Source organism: Patagioenas fasciata, chromosome 3, assembly GCF_037038585.1.
Source record: "Patagioenas fasciata isolate bPatFas1 chromosome 3, bPatFas1.hap1, whole genome shotgun sequence".
Taxonomy (NCBI): Eukaryota; Metazoa; Chordata; class Aves; order Columbiformes; family Columbidae; genus Patagioenas; species Patagioenas fasciata.
This window is the reverse complement of record NC_092522.1, coordinates 52,961,315-52,983,370: the sequence shown is the minus strand read 5'-3', so window position 1 is coordinate 52,983,370 and position 22,056 is coordinate 52,961,315. Positions and strand designations below refer to the sequence as shown.

General features: G+C 38.9%; 1 protein-coding gene across 1 annotated transcript in view; it reads right to left on the bottom strand.

Annotated features, from left to right (window-relative positions):
• The window catches only part of C3H6orf118 (chromosome 3 C6orf118 homolog), an 84,887-nt gene that overhangs the window by 12,847 nt on the left and 49,984 nt on the right, over window positions 1-22,056 (bottom strand).

The window sequence follows — 22,056 nt, the reverse complement described above, 5'->3', positions numbered from 1 at the left end:
AATACTGACAGGTTGCCTCACTATATCAATGCGTGTGACACATGAAAGGTGTTAATTTGCTATACTTGGCGCTTGTGAAGCTTTGGTTGGACTCATCCCTGAGTCCAGTTCTGGGAAACCAAACAGTAAGAGAGATGAAGATAGATTGGAGAGACTATAGTGGAAAACACATGATTCAGAAATGTGGAGATACACTCTGTTAGGAAACACAAACTGGTTTGTCGCAGTGGGGGTGAGGGTGGTGGGAACAGAGATAGAAAACACTGAAGAAGGGCATGGAAACAGTATTCCAGTAGCTCAGTAGGTAGAAGTTTTCCAGTATTAAAGAGAGGAAAAAAGAGCAACAACCCCCTGTGTTCACTGTGGTCACGACAAATAGAAATATACTCACAGCGAAAAATATTAGATAATATGAAAAAAACTCTAACTAGAAGAACAATCAAGTGGTACATCACGCTGCAAAGCAAGGCCATGGAATCTATGTCACTGCAGCATTTCAACCAAGGGTAGACAAATATGTCAGACAAGGTTTTGTCAGCTTTGTGTCAGGGCAGAGGAGCAGCAGATGGCATTTCAGAGTCCTTCCTATTCAAAGACTGAAAATTTCTTAAAAAGTTTGATTGGTGCTTCAAATAGAACCCTATTCTAAATAAAATCTAAGAAAGAACATTGCCTTACAAAACATTTGTGAGGTTTTAACATCATTAAAGGGAGTCTAGTGCTAGCTGAAAGCAGCATGTCATGTGATGCTTGTGCAGTGTGAATTTTCAGCATGAATATTTTTCCTTAGGACTTCCTTGTAGTTCAAAGAGTCCTAATGGCACTGTTTTCTTGTTAAGAGAACTTTAATTTGGATTTGAGTTTTCTGTTTGCCTTATTTTTTCTGAACTAGCTTATTCATTGGTATTTAACAGTTTAATAATATTTACAAAGCAATATGTTTTCTTGTTTGTTCAGGGGGTCAGTTTTGTGGTTTTTTTCCTTAAGTGCACTTTATTTAAAAAAAAAAAAAAAAAAGTTATTATTTGCATCATTCACTTCTGTAAGAAAACTCTTCCGGCCTGCAAGCTGTGGTAGGTCTTTTATTACACTTGCTTCATATGACTTATATACCAATTTGTAATGCTTACTTCTGCAGACATCTAGATCTTGGCACAGACAATTCTCTTTCTCAAAGCATTTCCACTTTAATTATATACCTTTTGTGTTCACCTGGACTACATTTAAAACCTGGAAATCTCTTCCTACAGGTTACCTTGTCTTCCAAAGGATGATACCAGTAGGGAATTTCTTATACTTTATTTCTTAACAACCACAGAAAAGTTCAACTTTTATGGACTTTCATGTGATAACATTAGTTATGTCATTTTAAATGCTTCCTCAGAGTATCTGAAAATTCATCTTTTGCATATATTTTCTACTGCTCTTCTGGCCAACAGAAAGTGTTCTGGAGTAAAATTAAGATGCCATATGAGATCTCATGTTCTACCAGCACACCAAGATACTCTAAGTGCATAAAGCCTTCTCCATCCATTAAAGGAAGATGCAACTGCTTTTATCAAACCCTGTTAAAGTGATCTTTTTCCCTACTGTGAGCTAAAGCCTAATTGCTACACACGTAAGATCCTTTCACATTTATCTACTATATTCCTTTGGGGAATGGTAGGAAAAAAAAAAAGGATAATATTCATATATTTTATTTGTTTCTGTAATAACCCCAGTTTCTGATAAACTGTACCTGCAAAAAGCTTATTCACTTTGGAAACAGTGTTCAATGTTTTAATATAAAATGATACAGTAAAAAAATGTGCATTTGAGCATTTTATTTCTCATCCTAGGTGTACTATTCTCTTTCATCAGGCTGTTCCTGAAAGGACAGTGTCCTTGGATGACTTTTTGAGAGTCCTGTCCCCCATGCATGCTCCTTTTAAGTGACAGTTCTGTGCTTCCACTTTGGAGAAAAGGGCCCGGTAATGTTTATCAGCATGATAGTGTCAAAGACTCTGAAACGATACTAGCTCATCAGCAAAGAGAGGAGGGGGAAAAAAAAAAATAAATCATAGAATGATTTGGGTTGGGAGGGACCATAAAGATCACCTAGTTCCAACCCCTCTGCCACGTGCAGGGACACCTTCCATTAGACCAGGTTGCTCAAAGTCCCATGCAACATGTCCTTGGACACTTCCAGGGATGGGGCATCCACAGCTTCTCTGGACAGCCTGTTCCAGTGCCTCACCACCCTCATGTTGAACTACTTTTTCCTTTTCTTTAACCTAAATCTTTCTTCCCACAGTTTCTAGAGCAGGCAGTTTGCCTTCAGCAGATATGTGAGAAACAGATACAGAAGGGTGGACACTTCCACTCACACGTAAGATCATAGACAGTCACATAGCCAACAAAAAACACATAACCATCAGACTGCTAACTTCTTAACATTGAGCACTCTTTGCAATTTCCTTTAAAGAGATGGTGTTTGTATTTTTTACCATAGGAAAGGAAGAGTAAAAGTTCTTGTGCAAATTTCCAGCAAAGAAAAGTCACAAGGACTGTCCAGACCTGATTTTACTGCAGCCAAGCATCTGACATGACAAGAAATGTTGTAATATTACAGCCAAATCAAAAACTCTTTCAAGGGACTCCAGTATGATGGACTGTAATCATGAAGCTATGGGTATGGGAAGTAGAAATCATGTGGCATGCTAAGATGGAAATCATATGGATTGAAAACAGATTTCATGGAAAATATTTGCCAGGGGAAATTAAGATAGCTAGTTTTGATATTAAAAAGTAGGATTTAAGTTGGAAGTTAAGCTTCCCCTTTCTGTAACACAACAGGGAGAAAGCCTCCTTTCTTCTGCAGTCTTATAGTTGCACCCATCTTGGGAATGACATTCAGTCATCCTAGATAAACATTATTGAAAAATGTTGAATTTCTGTTAGCTTTATTTGGTTCAGTAAAAATTTCCTGCAAAAGTCTGGAGGACTTTCAGCTCTTCAAGGCTCAGTATGAGCAATCTTTAAATTACCACTACATCTACAGAGAGTTTATGCCAGCTGTTTTCAACTGGAGAGCAGATTGTAGTAAAATCTCCTACAGCGTTCCAAGTCTTGAAAGTGAGCACAAGATAATAATTTTAACCTGTCCTTCCTCTTCCAAGAGAAAAGGCTGGAAACAAGGGGAAATAGGAAAAAAGAACTGCAGTAAGGAGGGGAAACAGTCTGCATGTAGTTATCAAAAGATGAAGAGAGAAATCAAGAAGACATATTTGCCCAGTAAAAGAAACAATTCCCATGTAACAAATATTGGGCAAAGTGACAAATAGCTGTAGTGAAAAATAAAAATAATAAAAAAAGGCAAAACAAAACAAAAACAAAACAAACAAACAAAAAAGTTACTAGCTTTATTAAAGCATTCAGTTTCCAATTTGAAGGAAATTCTTCAAGGAAATGCTTACATGGTACATGATAATTCAGTGGAGACATGACCCACATCACCTATGTGATTAAATGTGCTTTAGAAGCACTAGTCTTCAAATAAGAAGACTAGTGCTGATAGTATGGATTTATTTATGCACAATCATGTTTCAAATACGTCCATACAGGACTCCAAGGTTCTGAGCTACAGAGCCATAGTATCCTACTTAGCTTGCACAGGATGGCCAGTGCAGACACATCAGGCTAATTCATCCTACCAGCAAAGCACCGTGCCCACAAACCTCGTGGGACCAGAAAGGACAGCAAAGTAGAAAAGTCCAACAAATGACTCCCTCAGTGGCAGGAAACACATAAACTAGAATAAGAAGAACAAGGTACAGAGACGGGAGAGGAGGAAGAACCTTGAAGTACTGGGGCAAAAATGAGCCAGAATATAGCTTTCTATATATTGTAAAATCAAAGTGTAAACAACTGTCAATGTTACTGATTGACTGGAGTTGACAAAACTTAACTAACAGCACAGTGTTCATCAGGCAACCATGTTTCTGTTCCACTAGAAAGGGTAAATTTGTGTTACTAATCCTGAAATTATAACTGAAATATTATTCTTGTCCCTCTCTTCAGACCTGCAACACTAATTTTCCACATCAAAACGTTTTAATAGATAATGCAATACTGGAACAGATGAAAGAAAATACCTTGCATTAAATAAAATAATGTTTCAATAAGTTTTTAATAATAATTAGTCAAAAATACCTATAAAGTTGTTATTGTTATATAAGATCTGTATCTGCTTATTCTCTGAGTAATTAGGGGGTTTTGTCACTGTTGTTAAAGAAACAGAAAAAAAAAAAACATTATAATTCACCTACTGCAAATAGTAAACTTTAGCAAACATATATGGGACACTCCCAACATCCAACCCCCAAATTTATAAGTACACCCTTAATGGATGTACAGCCTGTTCAGAATAACAACATAGCTCAGAAATACTATGGATTATAATGGACTGTTCTTGTTATTTGACTATTGTAATAATCCAGAAAACTGAAGAAACCTTGATAAGGGTAAAAAGGTAAAAATGATGGATGCTTTCTTTTCTTGCCTGTCCATACATCATTTCATGTCTCAGTGGCCACATGGCATATACTCAGAATCAGTACAGCCTTAGTACTGTTCAGAAAGGACATGACCTGCAAATACTATAGACACCGTTCTTGTAGGCCTCATAGCAGTAGCAAGAAAAAACAAACTACAAAATGTGGAACTTTCATTGTACACGTTCAAATAAAAATAAAAAAAATCAATGTTAAAAAATCCAATAAAATTGCTTTTAGATTAAAACATCCTTCACAGCAGAATGAAAACAAAACAAAAACATCCAGACAATAACCCTCGTGAATTATCCTCTGCAGAAAATAGATGGTAAAGAGTCCCCATAGCAGGAAAAAAAAATAGCTGGATTTCTTTTAAAGGTGTCAAAAGAGAACAAGAAGAGCTTTCTTTGTTTTCACAATTTTACCTCAATCCCCTAACATTTGCAGTCTCCATCCAGGCACCAATCAGTGTTGTTGAAATTAGTCTGTTTAAAAGACAGGTTGAACCATTTTCACATTGACTTATATAAAGCCATTTTTCTGTTTTATTAGTCACATTAGGATTCTATTGCCCTTTAAATGTCACAAGTTCAAGAGCGTAGCTGTACATATCCTGGAAATATTCCTGTTTGATGTAATAAAACAGCTACAATTTTCTGGGACAGATAAGGTGACCAAAAAAAAGACGAAAATGAACAGGGCATAACAGTACAGAGTAAAACAACAGGCAGTAAAGCAAGACTGTTTCCAAGTGGAGGAGGAGCAGGAGTACTACTGGGAGCAGAGATTTAGAAAGGCTTGTTTGCATTGTCACTATCAAAACAAGTGAAACAGCTGTTGAACCTGTCACTGGCTCTAGCTCACAGAAAGGAAGAAAAATGACACTGTGCTCCTTTCAAGAGTATTCCCTAACCTGTTAGGTACCTTTGCAAAGCCACATTGTACATTCTGATTACTCTCATTTATTAGAGGTGATTTATTTCAAAGCAGAAGCACACAAATATTCCTTGGCTACATTTTATATTAACTTAGAACATTGTCAGAGTTATTAAGGGCAATGTGAAAATCACAAACTGGTTAGAAAGGGTTCCTGGAGATCAAATGAATTTTGAAATCTGCAGGATGTGACCTACCATCACCTTCTGCCAAAGAATTTAAAAAAAAATAAAAATAAAGGAGAAATGTAGAAGATACAAGACAGTGAAAACAGTACAGTGAAATCAAAGTAGTTATCCTTATACTGTGGACTTCCAACTTTGGAATTCCACTATATGTTATTGGAACTGCATTATGAGTGCCCTGGTTTAAGCACTGTCTAAGGCAGACAAGACTGCAGCTAACCTCAGTTTAGTGCTTAGAACAGGGTAGACGTGCCTTGCAAATATTGCCTGAATCACCAAGCCCAGTTACTCACAGAGGAAAGCAATGCACAAGAGGTTTTCCAAAAAACTGCCACGAAAGCCTCTTCCCCACGTTACCACAGTCTACACTACACTACCCACCACCTCCTGGCAAATACAAGTCCATCATTGTGGCTTTCAAGCATCTAACACAATGGGTCACAGGAAGATCCAACTCTGTTTCTCTTGCCAGGTGTCTCAGGTCCCCACAATTATTAACAGCTTGCTAGATAAAGGCAGCACTCTCTGGAAGCAGTCTCAGTGCCATCACCATGCAGCAGTTCCCTGCTTAGCCTCCTAAACAGAGCTGTTCACATGGACCTTCTGCTGTGGGAACTTCATCTGGCTGCTCCCCAGAAGTGGGAGGCAGAGCGGGACAGGGGGTGAGGAGAGCTGCCGCAGTATGGGCACTCAGAAATCCTACACCTCCGGATGTAGCTACTTTCTCCAGTATGACCTGTGTGGTCTCTGCTGTCAGGTTCAGGGGAAAACAAATAAGTAATTGACAGTCTGAAGATCCAGTTATGGCTCTGGCCTAGAGCAGTATGTTATGATCCCAGCAACAAAGATATCTACTCAAATGCAAGTGGCATGTTGTAGTACTTGCTTAGTATTCCCACCTGGTCTTCCAGCTGGCAGATTGTCACCTCACTCCTGAGGGTACAGCAGGGCTCCAGTGAGGCAGAGCTGAGAACCTTGCCTCGGGGGCACTGCCCAGCTGCTACAAGATGCCACACTGCGAGGATTTTGCACGTGGTAAAGTTCCACATTCGGCAACAGGCAAAGGAGAAACTCATCTGCCATTGCTGCTGAAGGGCAGCCAATGCTAGCTGCCCTTGTAGAAGGAATCTTGGTGCACAAGACACAAGATGAATGCTGCTTAAATGGAAGGTTGTTGATGAGAAAGTAAAAGCTGCAGACGGTTGCAGAAGAATGCCAAGGCTCCGGGATCTCTCTGTGCCTGGCAAAGCCGATACACCAGTCCCCAGGAGGACGAGTAAGAGAAGCCTTCAGAGAAAGGGGTTTCTCTGACCCAGCAGCAGCTGAAACGATCACACCTAAATTTGACCCTGGAAACAACAGCTTCAACACTGTGTTTAGGCAGACCATCTGGAAGCTATCATAAATCATCTCATCACAGTGAATGATGGAGTAATTCTAGGCTGAGAAACACAACTTCCAGTCACATCTTCTGATTTAAACTCTCTTGATCCGTTCCTGGTTTACATATAGCACAGAGGACTTTAATGAGTCCAGTACAATCCTGAACAAAGACCTGGTCTCAGCTCTTTGGCACATGTTTAGTTCCTACATGTGCTTCAACTCCAAACCACAAAAAAAATGGATGCAAGTATCTTTTAAGAAATTATATAAATATTTTCATACATGGTGCCCCTTGGAAAGTTTGTTTTCTTTCCTTGAAGCTGTGATGTGTCTGCCCTTGCAGTTTGTCAGGTCTGCACTAGAGTACTAAAAATGTGCTCCCAGGAATCCACTCGTCAGATGCAGTACAGCAATTCTGGTCAAAGCTGACAGGCCACACAATTCATCCACTGTAATAGACACAGACTGTTTTCTTTATGAGAGCAGCTCCTTGCTCTGAACTAACACACAAATCCCACACCTTTCATTCGGGTTGCTGCAGAAACTACATCCTTGAGTGCATCTTCTCCTGGCATTTCTTCCCTCCCTGTGTTGTTTCAAAATCCAGGGGGGGGAATTTACGCAGAACCACATTCAAGTGTTCTTCCAAGCTACAGAAATCATGCTTATGCTGTATGTTAAATCAACGTGATAGGCCACGTCTGCCATCTTGTTTCAGAAAACTATTGTTCCACTTATCCATTCCTGCATTCTCATGGGAATACGACTAAGAATTTCTGACAAACTTTTATCTCCCCCATTTACAATAGACATATCACTTCTTTATCTTGTTTAAAGATGTGTTTTAAGCTCATCCATACTGAAATATACTAGCAAAGCCAACAAGAGGATATACTATTTCCTGCATTTTCCAAAAGTTTCAAAAAGTTGTGTTTTATGTAACATTAAGATTGCTCATGATATTTTAGTTCAGCACATTTCACAACATTTTGGTTTTGTTGGTCTGTACTTATGAAGAAAAAGGTCTAAACTGTGGAAGTCTGGTATTTGTATTCTATTACAATAATGCAGAAGTGGCCCTACCAACCCAGGATAGACATCCATCTGGTCCACAGTTCTGCCTCTACTGTGGCTAGGGAAGAGGGCAAAATCAGAGAAAGCATGGTCAGAGGTTCTGAGAGCATGTCCCCAGATCCTAACAGTTAGAAAAGAGGGAAACAGGAAAGAATACCCTCTCTGGGTGGGGTGACGTTTCTTAGTTCTTATATTTTGTACTAGCAGCATACCAAAATGTAAACTGGGGTTACTATGCCTAGTTGTCTTATTTCATAAATTTAATCAGGGGTCTGCATTTTCTACTCTACCTAATGTGGACTTTTACTACTCACTATACTCTTCCTAGGTGTGAGGAAATTAAGGTGGCTTTTAGTATTCTTTGTACAATATCTCTTCTGAGCTGTTCCCAAAATATAAAGAACTTTCTCGGAGACCTCTATGTTCCTGTGTGAATACCAACTCTTCCCCAAAATCAGCCTCCTATCCCACTTTCTCGTATGGGCCAGAACATTACCTGGAATAATTCCAGTGATTCAGATCTGTCTCTCAATGCATCTCTTACTCCTTCATCCTTCTCCAGCCCTCCACCCTGCGTTAGCTCCCTATGCAAGGGGATCCTTGTAAAACAGACCAAATTAGGGGAAAAGCTTCCTCTGGTTCCCACCTTGCTTACACAGCAAGCAAAGGCTGAAATAAAGCCTAGTGCTCTAACAGAAGTCCTCTACCACCTATCAGAGCAAAGAGTACGAAAGAGCCTGGTAGAAACATAATATTTCAACATGAACACAAGGAACGTGCTAGTTTATATTGTCCAGGCTTACGCAATTCAAAGTCATTCCCAGCATAAAAGTTCATCTTTAAAAAGTTGATTACTCCTCACTCAACAGAAAATTTGAAAAGCAGGTCAGAAATCCCATTTTATTCTATCTACTTGGTATTTGCTGTTCAGAGGTGTAACAAAAAAAGCTTGCTGTTACTGGAAGCACACATCTCTGCTTCCACACCATCACTGCCAGAGTCTACAGCAGTGACATCCTCCTCAGCTTTTGAAAAATAAGAGCATAATCCCCGAATTACACATGCTCTTTGACTTTTGTGATTCCAAAGGTAGCTGGAGTGCTTTAGGTGCCTATGGTCCATGATATATCTTGAGACTGGGATACAGAATTAGAAGCAGCAACCCATCATCTTTTGACAGCACAACTGGGGCAGAAGGCTGTGAGGAGAAGCCAGAATTTTCATTGCCTCTCCTCTACCCTACAACAACCACATTCGGTCTTACAAAAAAAGAAGATGGAAGATCTTATATATGACCAAGGGAGGCCAATTAAAAAAAAGCTGCTACTACTATCTCTAGAATTTTCCAGCTGGCCATGATACTGCATAGAAATGTCACAGCAAAACCTGCTTTTCCTGTAGCTATGCAGTAAAGACACTTGTGTATCACAACCCAGAGCTGAAGACACAATTTTCCTGGAATTAGATATTTTTCCAATCTGAATCTCCCCTCTGGGATCAGTAACATTTTGTTAAGAAGAGACAGCTCCAGAGTGAGGCTTGTGACAGCATTGGGTAGACTGGGAGATGGGGGAAAAATTCTCAGCTATTAAAAGACAGGGTCTAATCTGATTCTTCTGTGTTTATGAAAAGAGCAAGTGAAAGCTGATGCACCCCCTAAGAAGGCAAGCACTGTCATCACTGACCTTAGCAGGTGATTTGTGTGTGCCTGTTACAGCACAGCCTCCTCTTCTGTTCTCTGGCAGGAGAAAGACCATTAATCATCATCTGGTGGCTTCAGTGGAACAAGACAAAGCTCCCCGCTCCTTCCTCCACCTTGGTCAGAAGCCAAGAGGTACAGCCTTGGGAACTGGTTCTGATTGGCCTCTAATGTAGTAGATATAACTGGGTCCTGCATGCATCCCTGTCCTTGAATGGATGTAATGTCAGCTGTAATCATGTGCTCATTATGCCAAACATATTGAGCTGGCCTGCAAAACAGGCTTTTTACTTTGCTGACACCACATGGAGAGACTGCTGCTGCTTCTATAACAACAACCTGCAACTGCAGACCTGCTGGTCTTCAGCCAGAGCCAGGACCCTGTCTCCTCTTTTGCACTGATCTGACATTGCAAAGTAACTGGGGAGACAGATAACAAGGACCTCTCTGCTCCCTCCCACCCCTGCCCATACCTCAGGCAGAGCCCTACAACACAGAGCAAGCAGCACACAAGCAGTGCCGCAGCAACTTTCCAGCATACATTTCTACCCTTACATTAAAACTTGAGAGTCAGGTGGGATGTCTATCATCCAAACTATAAGTTACACAAAGCCATCCTGCAACAGCCATATCCTTAGTTGATTGCTGAGACTGAGGGCATGAAAAGGACAAAGTTTACATCCACTGTGCCATGAACATAGAGTAATGAAGAACCAAGTCTACAGGATCACATATGCTTACTGTTGCTGCACTTACAAGCTTCCCAAGGTATTACCATACATTTGTCTCTTTGCAGAAACCACTTGGTAAGTTTCTCATAGCTCCGACAATGTTTAATGTCAGAAGCCTTGGGCATATGTGACAATTCCTTTAGTGCCTTGTATGAAAGAATACAGAAGGTCAAAAAATAAGTTTTCTAAAGTAAACTGGTTTTTACCTCTTAAAAAAAAATAGGAAAATATTTTTTCATAAGCTTTACTAAATACCATATTGACTAAGAATCATGCCCTGAATATATGTGAGGTAGATTATGATAGAGTAGGCAGAAAATAATGTTTACATTGTTGTATAGCAGTTGTTAATATTCATCACTGGCACACAAAGGGTAAAGATAATGAAGAAAGATAACTGAGAACTTGACATAAAATAGCTATTATTTTTTGAGTGTTTGGGATCTCTAATTAAAGGGATGGGATTTCAATATACACACTTGATGAGAGAGCTGTATAAAATTAATACCAATAGAAAATCCTCTTCATTTTGCTGATGACACCAGACTGCTTGAAAAATACAGGTCAGTTGTAACTGATGGGCTCTTACTTCTTTTAATACAGCAAAATAATTTCCACACATTTGTAAAAATCTACATTTCATAAAGTCCAGAGAAACAAAAATGAGCCCCTGCTGGCCTCCATCATCTTTTTCCAATCCAATACTCCTTTCTTTATCCTCCCTTCTTTCATAGATATGATTGATTTTCCTAAGAAATCTAAAATAAGCACTTAAAATATCCCATATATTTGACGTTTTTAAAATTAGTTGCAGTTTCAGGCATTGAAGACAAGGATATGAACACATCTGAAACCCATGACCAGTCTTTTCTTTCAGTATTAAAACCATATTTTTAAAGTTTTTCACATGACTAAACTGCGAATCCAAAATCTTGTTATACACAGCCTTACATTTCAAGTACCAGAAGGATGCTGAGTGACAGTTTTTGTGCAAGAATTTCACAAGCCTTACTGTACAACCCAGTTGTTATTCTTGGACAAACAGCAGGGCTTTTATTATAAAATACTTTAAAATGCATTGCAGTGACGTAGACAGAAACTCCTGATTGTTGTTATACCTTATTAGTCATTCAACTGATATAGAAATACACTTTCACTAATACTGGTGCTGTTTATTCAGAGGAATATTTTCATTCATAGTCACACAAGCATCATACTCTTTCCACTCCTTCTATTTCTGGCTGTGATCTTATCAGAAACTTCAGGGCGAACAGAAACATGTCTAGACATCAGCTCCAAATAAACCCCAGAATTTAAATATCAATAGATCTCTCTCCAAAACCTGGTTAATAGAGAGTACTTGTCAGTTCACTGAATTCAGTGGAAACAATGTTTAAAATGAGAACAGCTCGTCCAAGTACAAAGGCAGAGCTGTAAGCTAGTTCAAAGACAAAGTCCCTAAACCATTTCTTCCAATATGACGCTGAACGGGATCACACTCCTAAACCTGCACTCACACCACATTGCAACTCAAGTAAAAGTTGTTGTAATTTACTGTTGCACAAAAAGAATGTAAAATGCTCATGAAACAGCTCTGCAAGGAAGATTCAAGGCAATAAGGTTTTGAATAAAGGATGACATCCATGCCTAAATAACATTCAACAATTAAAACAGGTGTAGATTGTCCAGATAAAGCAAAGACTAGAAAACATAGCTGTAGCATGCATAGCATTGCTATAAATAAAATAATCAAAACTGAATCTTCAAAGTCAATTCTCTCCACAAACAATTGTCTCCCTGGAGAAAGGATGAGATTTAAAAAGCAACAGAAAATACAACCCATGTGACACAAATCATGCTGCTTAATGAACTCAGATATTCTGAATAATATAGTTGTCCAAGAGTCTACCTAAATCAGAGCCAAATCACTAGCTGAAGGTCAGGCCAAAATAAATGGAAGATTCTATTTTGAAATACTAGCATGGGACCATTCCATCAGCATGACACACCAGCTTTTCATTTGTATTAATTACAGCATTGTTTGGGACTCATGCATGATGGAGTACATTTTATTCTGCAAGCAGAATGGCAGACCTAACATGAAATATTTTATCCTGATTTTCTCTGAGACACAAGTCAAAACTTTTCGGTGGATCAGTCTCTGACATTGAAAATTCTGCTGCTATGGTAAGTGCTATTTTTGTAAGAACAAAAAGAACAAGAAACAAAAAAAACAAACATACAACCACCACCATGGAGAGGAGAAAAAACAAACAAACAAAACAAAACAAAAACCAAACAAACAAACCACAAACCAAACAACAAACCAAAAACCACAAAAAAAAACAACCAAACAAAAAAACCCATAACACCAAACCTTACCAGTGCTACAGTTAAACACAGTACAGTCACTGAAGAGGCTTTTTGTAGATGGAGCCTTAACTTAAATCTGACCCCAGATTTTGATCACCTGAAGTAAGCTTAATATCTTATCACACTAAAATATACTCAACTTCTACTTTAAATCCTCTTATTTTGATTAGACTGTAATTCTGCAGAAAGTCTCTAAACCCAAGAATGAAAAAAGCAAAAGTGCATGCATGAAACTAGATGTTCCAAGGGCAGATTGAAAGCCTAGCCTAAGAACAATAAAATAATAATACTTTAACTTAAGTTGGTTCACCCAAGTAGCCCTATATTTAAAGAATGTTCCAAGTTTTCAGGAAAGAGGCATAATATAGTGAAATGCTGTTCATTGTTCAATAAAGATAATACCACATAAAGATGGTACCCAAGGGACTAATTTGCAGAAGTGTCAGATACTAGAAATATGGATCACCAGCTGGTAACCTGGGCCTCATTAGTGTCCCTCTCTTCGCTACTCCGAATTCTGAGAAAATGGTCAAAATGTATGTTCCAGAAATTGCATGAAGCCTTTGTGTCCTCAGGGACGATGCTTTATCCACCTGCAGCTGATTTAAGACCTATTTATAGACAGATATTATAATACAGCTACTTCCCCAGAAGAGAAAGCACAACGTTTTGAGGTAGCTAATGAGATTAAGGAGTGATAAAATTGAAAAAGGTTACTTTTCCTGACCTTTTGTGCAGGTCTTACTGTCTTAATGGATTCACAGGCTGTAGCAGATGGGCTATAAACACTTAATCCCAGATTCCTTTACAATCACAAGCAGAAAGATCTTCCCAGACTTACTGAAGAGTTTACTAATGGTACAAGCAGGGGGGAAGGAAGAAAAAAAAAAAAAATAGACAGAGAGGGAGAAAAATAAAATCATGCAATAGAGTGGTAACCCCAAACACTCAAGTGGTAAGGGATGTCTGGCTGGATAAATGATAAGCAGCTATAAAAGCACCTGAGGAAGAAGTTATCTGTTGGAGTCTGAGGGAGGGACAAAAGACATGTATGAAAAAGGAAAAGGGACGGAACTCTTGTATTATAAAAACTGGAAATACAAAACAGTGACTTTCCATAAGAACTTACTAGGTACAATCCTAGCTTCCCTGAGGTTGTTCATAGGAGCAATGAAGGATCAGATTCATCATTACATAAAAAATGACATTAATTTTAACAATCTTACACATGAAATGGACCTACAGCTCTTTGTCCTTCTCTGTAATAGGCACCAGTAAAATAAATAGCTCTTTTTGTCCAGAAATAGCTCTCACACAATTACCCTTGTAATTCTACCCTCCTTTATCCAGCTTTTTGACCCACAGCCACCACTTAGTCCAAAGACTGAAGGAGGACTGCAGTACTTTCCTGTAGCAAAAGCTACTGTTCAAGATGAAAGGTTTGGAGGATCCTTTGGGAAGGGAAAAAAAAATGAATAAAACAGTGATTTAGAAAGTTAAAATTCTACCACAAGTCTGAGTTAATACTACCGCTTTCAGTAGTGTATATTACTGTAAAAGGAAATAAAATGTAAGGATGTATATTGCATTGATGGTTTAACTATGTAATTTCACTAATTAAATTTCCTCATGTTTAGTATGTTTTGTGCACTGTTATAACTGTCAAGTGAAATTAATTCACAGACTTCTTTCATCTCCAGGGTTTATTCCATGTTTGTGCAAACGCAATTATCTTCACAGAGTGCTCCTTTTCTTGCATGCCTGTTGCTATATATGTTCCTTGAAAGCCACAGACAGCACCATGCTCTAGAGATACAAACAAACAAAAAATTTAAAAACCCCTAAATATCCTAGTACTGTTGACAAAATGTCCACATTCAGCTTAACGCTCATAAGCTTTCTTGCAGCAGTAAAATATGTCTGAGCCCTGGCAGGGGTGATTTTTAATACAGAGCCAATTGTTATCAAGAGTTCAATAAAACAGTCAAGCTTTTCATTTCCAAGGCAGGATCATAAAATACACCAACATGGAGTAAGTGGAGACACAGAGCAGATCAAGGGCTAGGTTTCTTAGAAGGAGGCGTCAGCTAACCTTGAATGAAGATATGGTCTAGAATTTAAAGATGAAAATTCTCTAACTTTGCAAATTTGCAGACCCTGATTAGCAATGTTAACTGAAAGTCATCAGCTGGTGATATGAAAGACAACGTTCAGTATTATATTCATCAAAAACGCACCTTTGGCTAAATCCTCAAGAAATTCTGCTATTAGTAATAGTGTCATCCAACGCTGTAGCTCTGTCTTACATACCAGGCAGAATGATCTGCCTGAGTATCTACAGGGACTTGACAAGCACATGGCTATAGAAATTGCTGAAAAAGAAGCTTCCTGAACATTCCAAATAGCTACATGGAGCTTTACTTACCTTGTTCACCCTAAAGCTGTGTAACAATAGCAAAACTGACAAAACTCATCTGTCAAGAGAAGACCTCCATAACTTTTGCTTCCAATTACCAGTACCACAGCAACAGAGCACTAAATGATTTATCTGCACCTGGTAAAGCAACAACCATTCCAGACCCTGTGAATGAAAAGCAGATTGTTCATTAGGGCAGCCGTGTGAGAAGAGAGTGACAGACCTGTACGTCCCATAGCAATGGGTTTTCCAGTAGTGATTATCATTGCATACAGGCTAGTGTCTGCAAGAAGCTCAAAACTCAGAGACCTCTCCCAGGAAGCAAATGGCACCAAGTTTTACTCACTTATTCATTCTTCTATCCAAAGCGATCCATTTTGTCTGCAGACAAGAGTGAAGATATAAACCCACAAAGATTTCTTAGAACACCTCACATATGTTTGGTCTAGTTTAGGTAGAAAATCACATGCAAAAATTTTAGTAACAAGTGTATTAACAAGTGTATCAACCCTTGCTGAATCAAAGGTTATTCAATCAAACACAGATGCAGAATAATTTTCTCCATTAAGCTTCCTTTGTCTCAACCCACATATATTTAAATCTTGTTTTCTCTCCCTGTCCTGCTGAGGATGGGGAGTGAGAGAGTGGCTTGGTGGGCACCTGGCAGCCAGCCACAGTTAACCCACCACAATCCTTTTTGATGTCTAATTCCAAAGAGACAAATGTCACAAAGGGTCATAGTTTCACACAATCTGTACACAGAATGTATGTAGATAGACTATTCAGAAAAGCATAACTGCATAAAACGTATATTTGCATTTACAAAGATATTTCAATTCCTCACTTCTTGATTTCGTACTTTCCTTCTCTTTTCTGACAGCAAAACAGGCAGTTCTGCTCCATACAGGCAAGACTCAGAAACAGTTTTGTTAGGGAGAAACAGTAAGTCATACAGAACTGAAATACAGTTGTATCCTGAAAAGTGACTTTAAAGTAACATTATGGATCTCTAATAAATCTCTAAAATGTACTTTGGACTCTCCTCTACCAGACTCCTACCCATTCTGCAAAGGATGCTCTGCCCCAGCCCTCAGCCACACTGCAGAGCCCCAATGCTTCTTCCAGGGATTGTATTTCTACCTTGAAATTTGGTGTGGATGCAGGTAATTCTTTTGGGGTTACATCAACTTTGCATAGTTAGCAGTTAAACCAATATAGTTTTTGTATGAACTGCAGCTCCAGAAAATTTCTACACTATATAGATCTATACATTTAATTGTGTTTTTATGGGGGTTGGGTTGGTTCGTTGGTTTTGGTTTACTTTGTGCTTGTTTTTGTGTGTGGTTTTGTTGTTGTTGTTTGTTTGTTTTTCTTTTTTTAATTTAGTAGACACATTTACATGCTTCACTGTTTCAATAGCACAATGTGGTACATGTTGCTTTCAAGGCTTACACTTCTTCACTTGCAACTTGACCCTAAATATTATTCCACAGTGATGCTTGAGAATTAGAGAGTAATACCTAAGAATTTGTTATATAAGTAGCTCTGATTAATCCTGCCACCTGTGTTGGACAGTTATACTTTTAGTTCACAGGCATGAAACCTCACTCAAGAGCATTTGTCTCAGCATAACTTTAAGCATAAATTGCTAGAATCAGTGGACCTAAATGTTCCTCCATAGTATGGATGTTTTACCACATTGGTGTTTGAACATTTAAACACTAGTGGTAGTGTCGTTGAATATAAGATACATCATAAGACAGCAGCATGGAAGAAAACTGAGATGAATGTAGAGATACAAGGTTAACGCTCTTCATAGAAGAAACACTTTTTGCTTCACACTGAAAACTCAACGAGAGAAGAATCAACAAAAAAAGCTGTACTTCTCAAAGTATCATGCAGTAGTCAGCATTGAAAGTTAATTAACAACTTTCTGCTGAAAGACATTAAAACAATTTTCTTTCATCTATTCATTGTGCTCCATGAAGCTTATCCTAACTGCCTTTACTAGCTTATAAAAAGAACTGTAGTAGCTCTTTCACAAACATATCACCTCTTCTTTATCCTTATTCCTCTTCAGACTTGCAGGACTTGCTGTAGCTTTTATGAAAAGGCAAAAGGCTGCAAAGCCTGGAACAGCAGTTTTAAACCAAATTATCCACTGATAATTGCACTAGGCAATTCAAAGTGGAATTTTATAAGAGAAGAAAAAAGGGGAGTCTCTTGCCTCATCAAAGGCTAATATTGGAGCATTACCTTTTCCACTTGCTCAGTCTAAGCATGCAATAAAAATATTTTTTCTATAGTTATTGGGTGGTATAAGAAAAGAATCCTCAATTACAGTTGTTTGGACTCAAGATATTATAACACTGATAAAAGCAAATAGTTTGAAGAATAGAATGCTTTCCTCAAAATAGGAAATAGAAAATTTTAGATATACAAAGCATTCAACAACCAGTCGTTAAATGAAGAAGTGGTGTTTTGAGCAAATGATATCTGCAAAGCATTTGATTGTGCAGCATTATTCATTCCAGTCCTAATGTAACAAACCTGGAAGAATGAAACATGATTTCATCCGAATACCCTCCCTCCTCTACACTTCAATTGTTGTGTCAGTATCTTGCTATCTCTGTGGTTGACTACACAGATTTAAGCAGACATAGTACAGTATATTTCCACGTAGAACATCTGATTTTAAGGGCTAGGATTTTAAAACCAAGAAGCTTAATGGAATTTAAAACAACAAAGTTTCTGTCTTATATTCACAGTTTATGCTATTCAGTCAGTAATGAAACATCAGCATGAATCCACTTAGTTGTAAAGCAATCAAAGAAGCCTCATAAATGAGAGGCAAGGCCCTTTCTAGACGGGTGAACTACAAATGAACTTAGGACTAACTCAATTTCATTAGCAGCTAAGCATACAGATGAGATACTCAAGGTTCAAGAGTAAACTTACCATGCTAGCGGAAAGCTCACCAATCACTTTTTTATTTCACATTTCCACAATGTGCACACCTGCTCTGCAAAGGTGGATCTAGTATGGCTACAACAACATCTGTGCTCACATCATGCTAATAGACCTCTAAATCTTGCTTAGTAACACAAGGAACTGCAGGTTCTCAATATGGAGCAGAACATCTTCCAAAGGTCTGCATATGCACAGAAGCAGTTCTCCCAGTACTAGAGACTATTACTGGCATTACTGAAATTTCTGCTTTGGGAAGAACATTGGGTTTCCAGAGCAAAATCAAGAAGCTGCAATCAGCACCCAATTTATGCCAATATGTCAGTTTAGGAAACCAAGCCAAATAAATAAATAAGCTTGTTCCCTTTGTAGTAAATAAGTAGGAAACTAGTATGTCTGAACTCTTGGTCACTTCTTAGAGTTTAGGTACTGAAGTAAGGCCCGGGTGAATCCTTTTTTTCATTCAGGCACCTACAAGTCTCCTGAGAAAACCAAACCAAAATAGAACTAACTTTTTAAACCACAGGTACTAGAAGAAGAAGAGAGGACACTGCTGTTGCCCATCATTCATATAACAGCTTTTTTAAGATGTTCTGGATCAAAAGACCACAGTCAGCCTTCAAAATCTGTCTCAGATAAAGACAAGTTATCTGGCCAGTAAGTAAAGTGAGACACTGTTAACAGTCACCTGGTTCCCACTTCAAGGACTTTTTCTCTTCAGTATCCTCCATTTTTTTTTTCCACAGAGATTAGAGAAACAATCCTGAGCTACAAACCAGAAATGAGGCCTTCCCAATCCCAGCCTACAAGCCTTACTTTAAGCATTTTCTTCTTTCTCCACCACTGCACAAAAGACAGTGTACAGAACACAGCTTGTAACTCTCATGTCTCATGAATATCTAGGCATGTGATGACACAGACACAGCCTTGCTCTGCAGCCCCCTCCTTCTGAGCAATTTGGTCCAGTTTCTTGCAGGAGTGGGAAAGCCCCCAAAGATTTCCAAGCCTGGGTTTTTAAGGTGGGCTGTGAAGAGGCAGAACTGAGCTCTTAGTATTCAGCAATTGCCTAGTGATTGCTAAAAAGATGATCAGTTGAGAACCAGCTCTAAAACACATTACAGAATTAACAGGTGAGACTCCAAACCTTGGGACCTATCTGATCAAGTGTGCCACATCCACATCAGACTGATGAATGTAGAGCATGGCCCAGCCAAGCACATCAGGAGGATGGACCGAACCCCATCTGGGACAGAGTGGCAGTGGCAAAGGGCTGCCCTTTCTGCCACAGCTTAAGCCACCACAGGCTTTCCCTCTGAGGCTACACCTGCTCCCCCAGGGTTGTGCATAGAAGTGAAAAGGTCAGAGCAAGGGAGGCATCAAGACTGAGACAGGAGGAACAGTGGTTTTCCTCCCAGGGCCCCAGTGCCAAAGTGCCATGTTAGAGGCTAATTTAAGTTGTTTCGATGTAGCTGAGCCCTCTAGTCAACAAGGTAATTCTCAATCTTTTGCCTTGTTCTTTGTAAAGCCTTTTGATATCTCTTGAATGCAGTGCTGAGCATGGCCTTTAATCATAGCCCTTTCCAATTCTTTTCTACTGAAACCCAAAGCAGAATCTAAAGTGAATTTGTTACAGTCTTCCTTTGAAGAAGGTTCAAGACAATGTTGATTATTATGCAATTGTGTGCGTCTGCTACTGACTATTAATAGTAAATGGAAAACTCTTCATTTGAGACCTGCCATTGAGGTCTGCCTTTTACAGTTAGGGTAGAGAAGTAAACTTTAAGAGTGCTATTACTATGGATAATACTATACCTTAACAGGAAAAATAGTGTATAGATCTAGTCACCTTTCTGGTTTTGTTTTTGTTTTGTTTGTTTGTCTGTTTTTCGGGGGTGAGGGTTTTTTTAAAAATGTATTTATATTTAAAAGTCCTATTTTATTGAGGAGAACAGATTTTTGGGATAACTACTAATTAAATAATTTGGATAATCAACTACCCACTTAATCTAATTTAAAACATTATACTTGATTTTGAAAAAAGGCAGAAAGCAAGAAAAATGTAAGCAGGCAATTAGACTAAGGCATTAAAGCTAGTCTTATCAAAGGTCTCTTGGCCTCAAGAGCACTGATTTCATGGGATACATGATACAAACCTAAACATCTTTTAAAAAATGACAACCAAACCAACCACTTTAGAGGCACTCAGAAGGTTCAGGTAAGCAATGTTCTTCATTAACGAAATTGTGAATATGCAGTAACTACACTAGTTCCGCAGTTATTTTTGCTTTAGTGTGAATGTGATAGAGCAGATGTCAGTCCTTTTCCAGATGTCTCCTGCAAATGACCCTTGAAATAGCCATAAAACGTTTGGAGGTGGATGAAAGCCTTACCTGGAAATGTTTCATTCTACATTAACCATGAGACCAAGGGCTTCTATGCAGCAGCACTTCCTAAAGTTATTCTGAAGGTTAGTTTGGGAAGGGAAGGAGAGCATGAAACCCTTACAGATTGTACTCTGAATTTGTGACTGGTGGAGGAACAAGTAAACAGAACTTAAGCACAGAAACAGCAAGAAGTCTCTGAGATGAGGCCTTTGGGGAAAAAGAAAGCAGTTTGGGGTATGAGAATTGGTTGGCTGAGCAAGATTACAGGGCATGAATAGGAGTAGCAATGCAGAGAACAATGTGGACAAGTGACTTCCTTAAATCTGAACTATTCTGAACATGAAAATGAGCCAGGGTGTCAGAGAAGACTTCTCCTCTGCCCCTGTTAGGTGACCCACAAGGACAAGGTTGAAGCCCAATACCCACCACAACACCAAGTAGCACAGGACCCCATGTAGCTGCAGCTGCTAGAACAAAAGCAGAGATTATGTCCGCTTGAACCCCCAGACAAGAAGTTCATGCAGGAGCTAGTCTGCAAAGCTACTGAGAGTCACAAACAGCGTCTAGAAAATAAGAAATGAGGCTGAGGAGGCTTGGAGTGCTCTGATTTTACTCATAAATGTATCAGGAGATTCTCTTCCCTGAAAAAAAAAAAAAAAAGAAATCTGGAAACAGGAGGTATTCAAATGGCTCTACTTGTGTTGCTTAGGAATATGTCCTGTGCTAATGAAAGCTTAGCGGGGCCAGCCACTTGAAGCTGCTATCTCATCACATTGTGTCATTTCTACTTCTAGTTGTGGCCAGAATGAGGATGTGCAGAGAAACATGACAGAGGAAATCAACCACAATTATTGCTCAATTCCTCTGCAGATGTGAGTCACTTCATAGCATCAGTGAGTCCAGTCTGACTTGCTCCATCTGTACAACTTCTGTTCCAGGCACTTCTTCCTCAGCAAGAATATATAAATTCCTGAGCAGCCTTTAACAAATTATGAAAGACAGGACCACTTTCTAGAGGATTAACCTAATAGTAAAAAATATAGACCAACAGTAGGCATGCACGAACAGGTATATTGTGTTAGTCACAAGCAGTTTGATAGCTATGAAGTGCCAGAAAAAGGCAATAGGGTACAAAAAAGAATCCATAACGTGAAGCTGTACTGTGCCTGCTTTGATAAAAACTGCCTTAGAGCACACAATGGACTTGTTAGGAAGCAGTGAACATTTTGGAAATACAAGGATTGACACCTTTTCACAGAGCCTAACCATCCAGTCATCATGCGAGTCCACTGCAACAGTGAACATGGTGCTGGGCCAGCCTGCAACATTATTAATATCATCACACAGATTAACACAAGGCAGTAAAATCGCTTCAG